Source organism: Canis aureus, chromosome 30 (genome assembly GCF_053574225.1).
Source record: "Canis aureus isolate CA01 chromosome 30, VMU_Caureus_v.1.0, whole genome shotgun sequence".
Lineage (NCBI taxonomy): Eukaryota > Metazoa > Chordata > Mammalia > Carnivora > Canidae > Canis > Canis aureus.
The window spans coordinates 33,631,707-33,646,930 of record NC_135640.1 but is presented as its reverse complement, the minus strand read 5'-3'; the positions used below and the strand labels follow the sequence as shown (position 1 = coordinate 33,646,930).

The window sequence follows — 15,224 nt, the reverse complement described above, 5'->3', positions numbered from 1 at the left end:
GGTATTATGCTAAGCAAAATAAGTCAGTCAGAGAAAGACAATTCTAATATGATCTCACCCACATGTGGAATTTAAGAAAAAACAGGATCTTAGGGAAAGGAAGGGAAAAATAAAACAGGATGAAATCAGAAAGGGAGACAAATGTAAGAGACTCTTAATCATAGGAAACAAACTGAGGGTTGCTGGAGGAGAGGCGCGTGGGGGGATGGGGTGATTGGGTGATGGACTTTAAGGAGGGCACGTGATGTAATGAGCACTGGGTGTTGTATAAGACTAATGAATCACTGACCTCTACTTCTGAAACTAATAATACATTATATGTTAATTAATTGAATTTAAATTTAAAAAAAAATCTGGCCATCCTAGTGGGTTTGAAGTGGTGTCTCATTGTGGGTTTGATTTGCATTCCTCTGATGACTAATGACATTGAGCATCTCTTCATGTGCTTGTTGGCCATTTGTGTATCTTCTTTGGAGAAATGGCTACTCAAGTCCTTTACTCATGCTTTAATTGGGTTGTTTGTCTTCTTGTGGTTTCTCCTATAAATTTTGGGTCATCTTCTAACCAGTGGGGTTAGAAAAAAGAATCAAAAGACATGAAAGTGTGTGTGTGTGTGTGTGTGTGTGTGTGTGTGTGTGTGTGTTTTCAAACTCCTTGTATAACCTGGAGGTGCAGGAAATAAAGCAAGTTCCTTTATGTTGTCTAGAACTTGTCTTCCTTCTGATCATTACTGCTCTGATCTGCTTTATTACCTAGATCCTAAATTTTAAAAGCCCTCTTAATTATGTTCAGTCTTTCTAAAAAGAAAAGAAAAGAAAAGAAAAGAAAGAAAGAAAGAAAGAAAAAAAGAAAGAAAGAAAGAAAGAAAGAAAAACAAAATAAACCCAAATTCTAAGTCTCCAAGATTTTTCTTCCATGGCCTCTGAGAATATGGGGTGGCGGTGATTTTGTAACCTCAAGGCAAAAGGGGACATCTCAGCATTCTTGGTGTGGTGACTTTTGCCTTCTCTGGACTCCTGGGCCCTATCCCTTGTCTGCTGGCTGAGCCTCACACACTGGAAATGGTGGCCAAAAGCCGTGGCCATGTGGTCAGTCTCCTTGGCTCCATCAGAGCCCACCTGCTCCTGGTGACTTGGCCTTCCCTTTGAGGTCTGGCTGTGACTTCTCCTGGGCCTTCCTCTCAGAGATCCCACCTTATCCCAGCCAGCCTTTGGCTCCTCCTGAGTCTCACATTCACCACAGACAGGTAAACCAAGGACAGCTCAGGAATGCTATAGCCTCAGGCCTTCCTGCCACACTACCCTGCACCACCTTATCTGTGTGGATGATCTACCTTCCCCCCACCTCCCCTGCTAGGAAGCTGCAGAATCCTCCCTGAGACCTGAAGAGAGAACAAGTGGAATGACAGCATCCTTACGGCTCACAGGAGAGAGAATTCAGGATGTGGTAACTAAATAGGTCCTTGAAGGACAGGGAAGTGTCTTAGGGTGGGAACTCTTCCTTCTGAGTCTTTTTCACTCCTCAGAGCACCTGACAGCGTTAGACAAAGAAGAGGTGCTCAAGCCACCAGCTTGAGTTGACCATGACAAATGAAAACGTTGGGAGGTTGAAGGCAACAGCTCAGTGGCTATTTATTTTTGAGTTAGAGGAAACATTCACCTCTAACCACCCAAGTCCATCTCTATCATTGACCATGAACTCCCCTAACTTACTGCCCATGAAGTGACAAAGGTATAGGGTCAATATTTATATTGCTTCTCTGCCCATCTTGCAGGTCAGAAAAAGGAATATTCTCCTCCTCTAGGAAGCTAATTCTCCTACCTGTGCTCATAATTTCCCAATCCTCCATCCTCTTTGAGATCTAGACCCAAATCCCAGAAGCTCAAAGAGAGGATGCCCTTCTCAGATCTGTAGAGCAGTGGTTGACCAGTTGGTTTACTGCTGACAGCTAAAAGCAGAAACTGCTGAATCTTCCATTACTTGCTTCTTTTGCCACTGCTTGATAAATGTGCTTATCCTGATCTGCCTGCCAGTGGACTACAGAATCAGGAACATTTAAGGGTCTGTGATGAGAGGGAGAAAGATCAAGCTTTCAACCCAAGAGGCCCCTGTTGGAGCAGGATGGACAGAAGAGGCTTGAACAAAGGAGTAATGAGAATGCTCAAGAGGACACAGAGCTTAAGAAAAGGACTTCTAGGAACTAAAAGAACATTATTTTTTATTTTAAAAACTTGGGAAATAAACTGAAAGGAAGATGATCACTGCTTATCAGTGAATTAAAGGTCTAGGGGATCAAGCAGAAGAAAGGCTTATAATATGAAAACACAAACATTTGGAAATCAGGAGGAAACAGTAAGAGATTTAGAGGACAAAAAAGGAGATATGATGTTCAAATAATAGAAGTTCCAGAGGGAGAGAGAGAGAGAGAGAGAGAGAACGAAGAACAGATGAAGGAGAAGTAATATTTAAACAAATAACAGAAGAAAATTTCCATGGTCTGATATGAGACTTAAGACTGTAGGTTGAAAGGCCCAAGTCCCAGACAGGGTTATTTTTTTAAAGACACACACCTAGAAATAACTTGGGGAAATCTTGGAATTCCAAGGACAAAAAAAAAAAAAAAAAATCCTTACCAAGATGAAACAGGATGAAGAGATATGAAGGGAGATACAACTTTTTCTTCCTATATCTTTGCATTGTTTCACTTGTAAAAATGAGTACTCATTTTAAAACTGACAAAGAAAAATATTTTAATGGGTTTCTAATGATTCTCATTTATCTATGGATCCTCTTGACCAATGTCTAAAGACATGCACAACTCTGGACCCAATGCCTAATTGTCCTATTTTTCTGGTTCAGCCTCTCACATCTAGGTCCTGGCCAGTCTGAGCTCCCTCAGACCAACAAGCACTTCTCACACTTTTACTTTGAGCCTGGGACAGTATTTGACATTGATACGCAGAGGTATCAGGGTAAGTGGTGACACCTAAAAGATCATGCCCATTGTTTCCATCAGCCTGCCTAGGAGCCCCCTCAAAGGAAGGAGGCCGGACCTTATAACCCTGTGGTCTCCATGACAACCTCAGGATGGCATTAGTGGTGACTTAGCCAAGGTTCTTCTGAGACAAGATGGGTGACTTGGACTTCCCCCACCCATCCCAGCTTCTTTCTTTTTTCCCTCCGTCCACCTTCCATATCATTCCAGTCATAATGTATGCTGAGATTCCTTTATTTCAGGAATACATTCTATATTTGAAAGTTGGCTCACCCTCTGGGTTTGCTTTCCAAAGGCAATGGAAAACAGTCCCCAAAGGCAGGCCACTGAAGCAGTGTCACCCAGGGGGGACAAGGAACTGGTCAAGGTTAAGAACCAAAGAGAATTAAAAGAGGAGACTCTGAATAGGAGGGTTCCTCCCTTCTTCTCTGATCTGAGGAACAAGATAGGGCTATAGGAAGCTTAAGGGAAGCTAGTAGGAGAAGCAGCAGGGAGGACTGTGGAGGTGGCCTCTATAGGAAGAATCATGGAAGGCCACCACCCAGGAGACTGTCCTGCCGAGCTAGGATCTGCCAGGGGCAGCTCAAGAGGTGGTAAATGATCCTCAGTGAGACAGGAACATTGTCACATTGGACAAAATAGGGTTTCCAAAAACCACGTGTGGCTGCAGAGCTAATGCATTTGCATATCTGGGGGTACCTGACTAGGTAAAGGGTTCAGCTTCCCAGGTGTTCAGTGACTCCAAATAACACCAGATATATCTTTGGCATGGGGTAATAAACTCACACTCCCTTCTTGTTTGCCATCACCTCTTCCCTCCTTGCCATTCCAAAGCCCATCTCTCTGATTTCCTCTCTACCTCTCCGGTCAGAAGCTGACCAAGACCTGGAGCTTGGGACTCTTCCTCACCCCAAAGCTTCTTCTCAATGTTAGAGGCCAAGAAACAGGACCATGGTCATCCCTCCTTCTTTCTTCCTGAGATATGCAGCTGAGCTGGAGCAAAGACCCCAGAGGCCCAAATGAGGAAATGTCAAGGCATCCCAGGGCAGCTCAAGGCCACATTGCCAACATGGCCAAGGTCTGAGCCAAAGGACATAAAGAAACAGGCTTTCCATGGAGAGTATCTTCAAGGATTTGCACTCCTGCCCAGTTGACAAAAGCCCCAAAGTGTTGGCCCAGGGAGGGAGTGCCAGCTTTATGTTTAGTCTGGCACTGATCTAACAGGCCTGCAAGGATCAGCAAGCAGCGAGTGTGGGTTTCAAGGCCCCTGAGTACCCATGTTTATCTTCAGGCTCAGATCCAAGAGCTCAGAAATGTGTCCATTTCAAAATAATAATTACAATAGTCTTTCTTCAGGAAGATGCAGACTTTGGAATCCATGTCAAAGTACAGTGGGACAAAACAGCCTAAGAGAATGTGATTTGGGTGCATGAAGAATGGAGTTTAATATAAGAATTCGCAGAATTCATGTGGGCTTCTCACTCACCTCAGCAAGAAAGGGATATGAAAACATTATAATTGGAAGAGATAATTAGGGAAAAGGCTGGAGCATAATGTTTTGCAAAATTGGATGTTTCAGCTGGTTCTGGTCATTGGACAATAGAAGGACCAGCATTTGGATATTCAATTACCTCCTAAAGCTGAGGACCAGTTGAACATATTTGGTTCCGGAAATGTCCCAATGAAGCAAGAGAAAAATGGAACAAAAGGCTTTGGCAGGGGCCAAGCCATTCTCACAGCTGCAGAAATGGAAGACAAATCCCAGAACACCCTCCACCCCATCCCAAACCCAGCCCCCACATGGCCTCAGGAGAGCACATGAAGCAGAGCTTCACCATGGCTTGGCTCACAATCGCATGCGCCCCCCAGGAAGACTTCCTCCGTTGGCCCACCCTAACCCTAAGACACACCATCTCTGTCTCACTAAGAATGAGAAATACTGAAATAACCTTTCTGACTGTTGGCACCAGGCACCCAGGCACCCACCAATTGGCTTCCCTGCCTCCTTATAGAAAAATGCCAACTTCCCAACCACACACTGACATTCCTGGCAGAGAGAGCCTTATTATTCTACCTGAAGCACCGAGAAACAAAGCCAGTCAAGAAATTTGCCTATTGGGATTGCAAAGCTTTGAATGCCATCAGTCATGTGGAAAATGTTGAGCCGAGCCCGGCGGAGTCCTCCAAGGCCTTCATGCAAACAACAAAAGGCTGCTGAGAGCGTTCAAGCCCGCGTGGAGGAGGAATCACGAATCACAAAACCAGGCCCTGGCCTCCTCCGATGGCCCTAATGAGGACCAGGTGACCTCGGATGAATGCGACCACACTGCGTTCGCGTTTGTCAAATCTGAGATTACTGCGGAGCCTGGAATGAATGAGTCTACAAACAAGAAAATCTATCTGTTCAGGAGCTGGAAAGAATAGGATGTGGAAAAGGCGGGGGGTGTCATCAATTACTTGTGGTTCTCAGAGAGCCAAGAATTATGCTTGGAAGTACAACTTCTGAGCATCTGGAGAAGTCTTTGGTCAGCATCCTAAGTCTTCTGGATAATATCAAAATCATCCAGACCATCCAAGCGAGGCCAGATGGAGGCAATATTGTGTAGTGTGCAAACTTGTCTTGGGCCCCTCTCTGCCCTCCCCCTGCTTCTTGCCCATCTTCCTGGGGGGCGGGGGGGGCACACCCCCTCCACCACCAACAAGAACGGCTCAGAGTCTCACCTTCTCGCCTGCCAAAATCTGCTCCTAAGAAGGGATGAGATCCAACTACCCTTGCACTAATCACAGGGTAAGTATTAAATGATTTACACTGTAGTGGGAATTGGTGCCTTCACATCAAGGATCACAATTTTAATTGTTGAAACTGAGGCATTAGCTGAGAGGAGAGGACACAGGGGTCACAGTGACAAAGCCAACGAGGCTTTGGATGAGGGAGAGTGACACTCACCCAGCTCTGCTCTTCACTTCTTGTGGGGCCTTGGACACCGGCCTCTCTCTCTCTTGGTCTCAGTCTCCTTCCTTCCAGAAGGAAGGACGTGACTGTGATTGCTTCAGCAGCACACACACTAAAATTGGAAGTATACAGAGAAGACTAGCATGGCCCCTGCACCAGGAGGGACATGATTTAGGGGACTTGAGCGTTCCTTCCATCTTGACCAGTTCATGGGCAGCCGGCCAGCGGAAGCTTCTTGTGAGCCCCCCAAGAAGTAGTGAGGCATGTTTATGGATATGGGGAGACCCAACAAGAGGTGCTGCAGGACCCCTGTGGAACAGCCTGCCACCACCTCCGGGAAGGTGGGTCATGGGGTCTGCTGGGCCCTGGAGGACAGAGCACAAGGGATGACTCTCATGGTGCCCATGGGAGCATTTGGGGTCCCACTGATGGTTTGATAGTGCTTGGGCTAGGGCCGCTCCTGCGTCCCTAGAGGAGGCCTCTGGCCCAGGTGTATCTCGATTTTACCCCCTGCAGGGGTTCCACACATACTGCAGCTTAGATCAGTGGCTCAGCTTTGCCAGGATAAAAGATAGCCCCCAGAATTGTGGAAGGCCATGGCCCTGCCTTTTACCCCAAATCATTCCCAAGCAACATTGTACATGTCGGGAGTTCTACTGTCCCTGCAGACTGTGTCACCTCTATCATGTCTTCTTCTCTTCCCTCATAGGCAGAGCCCATCTCCCTCCTCTTCCTCTCTCTCTGCGCATCGCCCAGGAAGGGCACCCCAATGTGCTCCATAAACCCTACCGACTTGATCAGACTAGAAGTCAGGACCATGAACGACCATTCCTTGTTATTCACAAATGTTGTGGGGGGGTTTTATTTTTGTCTCTTTTTTAACGAGAGGTATTTGGGTGGCTGGGAAAGAGGTTTTTAAATAACTTTTTACGGCTAACGAAGAATTTTTAAATATCCTTTACAACAAAAGGCCTCTTTGAAGCTGGGTCTGCCAAGCTTGGACACAACGGACACCCTGTTGACTTGCTACAAATTGTTTACTTTGCTGCAAACTGAATGCAGAGAGAGAGTTTCTTGTGTCCGGGGTTGCATACATGTCAGCCTCGAAAAGAATTCAAGTAACTCTAGCCCCATTCCACATGCTCTACCCCAACTATGCGCTATGGAATGATGTTGTGTTTGGAGCAGATTCCATCCATCTGATTTGGCCCTGGAGTGGGGTGCAGGGTGGCTGGGTCTCTTATTTCAACTCTGTATTTTAGACCCTAGGGTGAAGAAAATGAATTCAGCATTTTTGACCTGTATAAAAGACTCAAGATTTCACTTGAGATGGAAGAGAGGGTGTATAGGAAAGAGGGGAGGGTGAGACCCTCTCTCTCCTCGTTCTCCTCGCTCTCCTTGCAGCTTATTTTGGGGAGATACTCCTCATTCTCCGACCTCCCCACATGCCCCCCTGCCCCCTGCCCAGGGTCTGACATTAAAGAGAATACATCTTCCCTGCTTTCAGGGTGGGAGGGTCCAATAGACTCTACCGCCATGCCAATGGCATCATTTTCCAAAGTTCACCCTACTTGCTGTCTGCTTTGGGCAACACTGTGTACCCCTAAAATTCATGCACTGAAACCCTAACCCCCAGTATCTCCAAACGTGTTTGGCGGTGGGACTTTTAAAGAAGCAATGAAGTTAAAATGCTGCCCTTAGGGTGGGCTCTAATCTAGCTGACTGGAGCCCTCATAAGAGGAATTTTGGACACACACAGAGACACCAGGGGTGCACGTGCGTGAAACAAAGACCACATCAGGACACAGTGAGAAGATGGCCATCTACAAGCCGAGGAGATTGGTCTCGGAAGAAACCAACCCTGCAGACACCTTGATGTTGGATGTCTAGCCTCCAGAACCGTGTGAAATAAATTTCTGACGTTTAAGCCAGCCAATCTGTCATATTTTGTATGGGACCCTAGCAGTTTAATATACTGTCAAAAGGACAGGGACCCTGGAGCTGTCTCCTCTTTGTTCCTCATCTATAAATAAAAATATCTGCCTTGCAGGACTCGTGAGAGTTAAGCTCGCAGATGACAGGGTACCTGGGGCAGGGTCTGACACGGGCATTCACTAAATAATTGTGAATGCTAACATTATTACTTTGAGAGACCGATCAGTGTTTATATGCTACTTACGGACTCTCCCCAGCGTCACTTGTAGAATCTCTGCTGATTTGATGATTTACTACGAAAGAATTTGGCGTTGTTGGCAACCTTGGAGATCTCAGGCTCTGGGCCACCACGTTGCCCATTTCCAGGGGGCCCAATCACGGGGCTTGTCATCTCTAAACCAATCCCTTCTTCATGACTTTATGTCCTCATCAATTTCACAGAAAGTCAGTATTTCATAGCCTCCATTGACAAGACAAAAGTTTGTTGAAGGTCTATATAAGTTATACCCACAAAGCTATTCATCTTCATGTCAAACTCTAAGAAATTAGGTGTGATTTTGCCCTGATATAATGTTTTCTTTCCCCCAGAGAAATGCTGCTTTTTTTTTTTTTTTTTAAAGTATTGGTTGATTTTGTCTTCTCTCATACCTGTGCTTTGTGACATGCTGGAGAGGCAAGGTTCACATACTGAACCCTCTGTTATGCAGTAGGGCTTCCGGGGACACTGTGACCACACGTAATGATGGGTTACATCCTTCACCAACAGTCTTGGCCATTGATCTACATTTAGCTTGCTCGTCTTCGAAAACACTGGACTTTGACCACCTCTGAATTTAAACCTCCAGTCTGATAAATTAGAATCCCCCCCGCCCCAGAGTTCTCGAACGCTGGCTTAGATCCTGGCCGCATACCACTTCTCTTCCTTAATATCTCTAAATGAAAAGACCCTCTTAGCCTTCAGTGTCTGATGGCCACAGAGTTTCTGCCCAGTTGGATAAATCTTTCTATAAACACTCCAGCCCTGCAAAGTTAGCTCACCACAGTAGCTAGTTCATATTTCGCCTCTCTGTCTGAGCGAGACAGACACAACAAAAAATTGGTAAATGGTACCAGCAGAGATAAATGTACGGTATTATGTTTAATTAATGTTTTTCAACTGTTACACGATGCTCTCACTCCTGACTGATAACTTCACCCTCAGGAGTGTAGAGAAGGCTGTGGCCCTGAAAAGAGAGTTGTCTTCATTTATACCAGCTATAGCTTTCCATCTTCAAGAACTACTTTTCTCCATATCTGATGTCTCTTCCTTGCACTTGGCCTCAGGAAAGCAGCGTGCACGGCTCGCCCCAGGGCCAGCTCTCTACCTAAACCCTGGTCTACTGTCTGTCCTCCCCTCGGAGGACCTTCCTGTCACCCCTTCCTCAGTCTCTCCCTTCCCACACACAGGCTTCTTTCTGACATTACAAAACCATCTTCTCCTGAGCCCACTGTCTTCACTAGTGGACCATGTCTCACAGCCAACATCCTTTTTTAAAAACCTAATTTTTCCATTTTTATTGAGATATAAGTGACATACAACCTTGTAGAAGTTTGAAGCGTACGGCATGCTTAACTGACGCATTTATATATTGCCACGTGATTACTTCCAGAGCATTAGCTAGCCCCTCTCTCCTGTCATATAATTACCATTTCTCTTTGTGGTGAGAAGAGTTAAGATCGAATCTCGCAGCAACTTTGAACTTTATTATACAGTATTACTGACTATAATCTCTCCGGTGTGCATTAGATCTCTGGGACTATTTTATCTGCTACTTGCAAGTTTGTACCTTTAAATACATTTCCCACTTCGGCTCACTGCCCACCCCCCACTGCCAGCCCCTGGTAACCACCATTCTACTCTTTGTTTTTATAAGTTCTGCTGTTTTTAGATTCCGTATCTAAGTGAAATCCTACAGTTTATGTCTTTCTCTGTCTAATTTCACTTAGCATAATGCCCTCAAGATCCACTCATATCTCAAATGGCAAGATACCCTCCGTTATCATGGCTGGATAACATTCCCACCCACCACCGCCCCTTCCCATACCATCAGAGACCTCAGAGCCCACTCTACTCCACCCTAATGCACTGAGGAGTGCCTCGGAATTCTCAACTCTGGCCAGGCCATTGCTTACTATTCTGTCCTCACAGCAAACCTACAGGTTAGGTACTGTGCCTGCCCTCATTCCCATTTCACAGGTGACAAAACTGAGTCCCACAAAGGGTAAGCTATCCTTTCCCAGGAGTCACTGTCTTAAAAAGTAGCAGAACTAGAACTCAGTCACATGGAGTCTGGCCCCACTAGCATGTTCTTCCTCATGTCTATATCTGTTCCCCTCTTACTGTCGGTGTTGGCTCAACTACATGGCCCTTGGGCAGAGAAGACTCCCTAACCCAAAGCAACAGGGGCTAACCTCCTCCAGGGAACTCTGAATAGTCTGGAGAAAACCTTGACATTGCTGGCTAAGGCCCCTGCCCTGATCCCTTATCCCCCCTCCTGGTAAACCAGGAGGATATCATGGATATCATGGGAATGTTATCCAGCCATGATAACGGAGGGTATCTTGCCATTTGAGATACCACCTCTTCCAAATCAGCTCTGCTGCACCCATTTTTCCTTCTGAGTTGAAAGAAACCCCATCTTGTCCCAAGGAATGCAGAAAAGAGGGGCAGCTATGCCCTAGACTTTGAGTGGACTGCCTGGTTTCAGTCCTGGCCCCTCCACTTACTGTGTGGCTTGGGATAAGTTACTGAACCTCTCTGTCCCTGGGACTTCACATTTGTATAATGGAGATGATAATAGCACCTCTCTCTCGAGAAGATTATAAAGATGAAATGAAGCAGCACGGTATGAACCCTGAGTAAGCACACTAGTGGATCTAGAAATGTCCCTTCTTTTAGAAGTAATATTTTAGTGTGAAACACTAAACACTCGAAGAGCTAAAGAAACACATATCTAACTATAGAATTCCAGGCACCCTGGAAAGCCATGGGTCTTTCCTTGCAAGCTCCAAATCATTTCACCCGCATTCCCCAACTATGCTCACAGTTCAAGTAATAGCCACCAAGCAGGTTTGCACAAAGTGGCCAATCGCTTCTAGCCAACACTGGCTCAAAGTTTTCATTAGTTTGATGTGTGCAGGTTGCTTAAAAGGGCTCCGTGGAAGACTTACTTCTGCAGGCACGACCATTACCCCAGAAAGGCAACGAGAGCGGGGCAGGGCCCAGCCCCAGGGTAGCTTGCTCGGCCTTGCGTGAATTCTGTCCACAGAGTGCGGAGCAGGGCGGAGGGGCCTGTGCAGATCTCTTCTCCCTCCATTTTTTCTGCTGTGCACAGTTGGACCTGTTACTGGTCCTGATCACGATGCCTTGTTTATTGATTCCACAGGCTCAGGACCAGAGCATGATGAATATCACTTTTCCACTGGGGCTGAAGTCACAGGGCCAAAAGACAGAGGCAGTCATCCAGAAAACAAAATTGTTTTTGTCTGAATGTGCCATTGGAGATACTCTGAAAAACAGGCTTTTCAGGTGATCATGGAATTTAAGCAAAGACAGACTCTGGCTTGAATTATCCGCATAATTGCCCTAGTTCTCTAGCGTGTCCGTGTGGATGCGACCTCACAAATCTCCAGCTCATCTAAAGGAGGTTTGAAGTCAGGCAACAATAGTGATGATGCCAATTTAATAAAGGAAGAACGAGGCAATGCTGAGGATCCAGCTTAGCAACAGCCTGGTGTTGAAGGACTTCCTCTGGCAGAGGTTTGATGAATGTTTTTATTGCTAGTTGTCCACAATAATCCTGGAAGGTGTCATTTCTGCCTTGAGGATCACCTCAGTCCTGATGATCCTCGGTCCTGAATGAGCTTGTCATCTGGGACGTCTTTCTTTGCTGGGAGGGCCCCCTGTTCCCCTGCTGCTGGGGGTGTCCACGCAGGCAGGTTACTGAGGTCAACCGTCCACCCTCTATTGACCAAACTGGCTGCCATCCTGCAAGGTCAGTGTCCTTCTTCTGACATGTCTTTCCTGTCCCTGCTTTTGGCAAGCTGGGCAGAGTTACCTGCCCCTGGGGCATCCAGAGTATCCAAGCACATCACCAATCCCCGCCAAGACCACAGCCAGGACCCCAGCAGGAAACAAGGGGCCTGGCAAGAGGGGATCATTCAAGGAGGAGATAATTACAAAGGTGTGCCCTGGCTGTAGGGTGGTGGAGGACTGCCGTGTTGGTGTTATCTTGGCTCCTCCATCCACCAGGCTGGCTGAAGGAAGAAGCAGTCCCTAGAACATGGAACAGGAGGGTCCTGTGGAACAGGCCACCTTGAGAGGAGCTATGAGGGACACAGCTTGCCAAAACCGCTTCACAGTGAGGGGCCAGAGAAGTCAGACCAGGTGCCGCCCCACTGCTGGCTTCTAATCTTAGGCTGAGCACTTTGCTAGCTGAAGCCAACGAGAAGATAGTCTCTTCCATCCCATCTATGAGTCCGTATAGGTCAGGCCCTCAGGGCCGGAAGCAGGGGTGGAGGAGGGTGTAGGGTGGATGTAGCGAGGTTCAGAGGGAGATTTTGCAAACACAAAAATCAAAATTCCATCATAAAAAGGAATCCAGCAGAGTACCTGGGTGGCTCAGAGGTTGAGGGTCTGCCTTCGGCTCAGGTCATGATCCCAGGACCCTGGGATCGAGTCCTTCATCAGGCTCCCGGCAGGGAACCTGCTTCTCCCTCTGTTTATGTCTCTGCCTCTTTCTGTGTGTCTCTCATGAAAAAAACAAAACAAAAAAGGAACCCAGTTAGAAACTTTGGACTTAAATGTTCTTGGTTTTTGTAACCATACCCTATATCCCCACAAGAATCAGTTGGTATAGAACCTAGAACATGCTGGCTTGACTAGGCTGAGATGATACCTTGACTTTGGTTCTGATAAGTTATCATCTTAGGAAGGCAGAGAAATCACTATCTTGTAGAGTCACTGAAATCTCAGGAATGGATCAAAATAAGAATAAGTGGAAAATAATAAAGAAACAAATAGGTCCATGCTACTAGAACTTTTATCCTTGTTTTAAGTGTAATTGTAACAAAGTGTCATTAGCATTGTGATAATATACACATTTTTTTTGAAGTGTGCAAAAGAAACCAATAGAGTGGAATTGTGATTTTAATTGGATGATTAGGCAAATTTGATTAACGGAGTTTGTAATCAACGTTTAAATATCAGAGAATGTTTTCATTTGGAAATTCCTAAGTTTTACATTGTTGGTTGGGTAAGTGGTGTTTGGATTTTTAGAAGAAAAATATTTAATAGGCTTATGAGATTAATAAATTTTGCATTAGATTAAGCACAAGTAATATTGTTTCTCTTTATGCTTAAAGCCATTGGGCGTTCACAAGGCCATTCCCGTGTGACCTTGTCACGTAAGGTCCAACCTAAGTCCCTTCATGTCTGTGATACGTTCATTGATTCTTCCAGGGATTTCTCATCTCCTAATTCTTTAGCTGCTAGACCTTCTTTTTGGTACCTGATGTATAACTTAGTTCTTGCCCTGTTATTATTTGGGGTGTGCATGACTTGACTCCCCAACTAGACTGTAACCTCTGGGAGACAAGCACTTCTCCAGAAGCAATCATCCTTTCTTTTTCCTTTTCCATTTCTAGAAGCCCAGTGCCAGACACAAATTAGGTACTCACTACATGTGCGTTATTTGGTTGGTTGTTTTTAGACATGTGTGGAATGATGCCATTATATGCTACACATACTCCAACACACAAAATCAAAGTTTTTGTCAAGGAAGGAGTTAATATGAGGACCCAGATATGGCCGGCCTGAGTATTTAGTAATGAGAATGTTGTATTGGTACTTCCATAAAAATACTTTCTCAATTCCGGGGTGACCTCTGTATCCTTTCTCTACTTCACCATCCCCATCATGCACAAACACACACTCAGCACCATGGATTTTTTTAGGCTCTGGGGTTCTCTAAAGGTGTACGGCACAACTTTTTCTTTTGATGAGGCTCAGAACTTGTTAACAGAATTTATCCATTAAGAAAATGTCTGATGAATATCTACTGTGTGTCCAGCACTGTGCTAGGTAGGTCCTGGGAATACAGCAGTGAAAGAGGCAGAGTCCTTGCCCCCTTAGAAAGTCATGATTTAGTCAATATCTCACAAAAACATACTAAGCAGCCCATGTTCAGTGAGATGTGAGTGACAATATGTGCTGTAGGACTTGAGAAGGAAGCCATCAGGGGAGTGACAAAGTAGTCGGGAAAGTTCCATGAAAGAGGAGACAGGGTGGCAGGGTAGACCTTAGCAAATCAAGTAAGGGTGGAGGCAGGAGATGTCCTCTTACTCTGCGGGTGTGAACAAGGTAATAAGTGAGATAGAAGTGGATTTCTGGTTTGGTCGTGCTGCCCGGGAAGTACCATCACATCTGGGGAACTGCTGAGAGTGGAAACCTGCAGAACTGATACCAGCAGACGGGAGCTGATTGAGACCCATCTTGGAAAGGATGTCAGGGGGTCAAATCCCCATCAAGGGTTGAGAGTAGATCCACGGGTAGCACAACAACAGCATGATGTGTTAGAAGTAGTGTTTTTAGTATCACTGCTCACTAGCTACTTCTTCTATTCTAAATTGGAGCATCCCAAAGTCAGGATTTTAAAATCTGACCCAGCCAAGGCGTAGGTGGGGTGTGGAGTAGGATAGGAATGGCAGAAATGTCCAAGAGGTGTGGGGAATCCAGGAGTGAGGTGCTACTCTTCTTTAGGAAGAATTACTTCTGCATTCGTGAAAGGAGGCAAGCCAAGGGGAGGGGGTGCCTCCATGCCAAGCACGAGTACTGGAGGAGCAAAAGCTGGGTGGCATGTCACCAGGCAAATGGCCCAGTCACATGTTACAGTTCCCCTGCACCCACACGAGTGCTAGCTGGATATTTTCCATGTGTCCCTGAGTAGCCCAGAAATGATAGAGAGAGCCAACTCTGACAAGAGCTCAGGGGGGCCCAGGAGGACACTGTGGTGACATACATTGCTGAGGACAGGGACCTGACAGGAACGACAGACGCCTCAGGCTGTGCCAGTGTGTATGTGCCCAAGGATGATAAGTGGTAACCAGATGCCAGACCCCTGCACCTCCCCTCAGCATAAAATCCCCAGAGGAAGGGGAGAACAGGGCAGTGGGAGCATCTGAGATGACCCCAAGTTCGTTGACATTTCAGTTTCCATTATCTGGCAAAATAAGAGCTTGAAATAGCGTGTGAAAGTGGTTGTTTTGAAAATTAAAATAACGAACATCTCTGAGTTTGTGATC

General features: G+C 46.0%; 1 non-coding gene across 1 annotated transcript; it reads left to right on the top strand.

Annotated features, from left to right (window-relative positions):
* Positions 1–6,036: 6,036 nt before the first annotated feature.
* Positions 6,037–6,141, top strand: LOC144302129 (U6 spliceosomal RNA). The gene has a single exon (XR_013369003.1). It is a non-coding gene; the product is annotated as a U6 spliceosomal RNA (small nuclear RNA).
* The last annotated feature ends 9,083 nt before the right edge of the window (positions 6,142–15,224 follow it).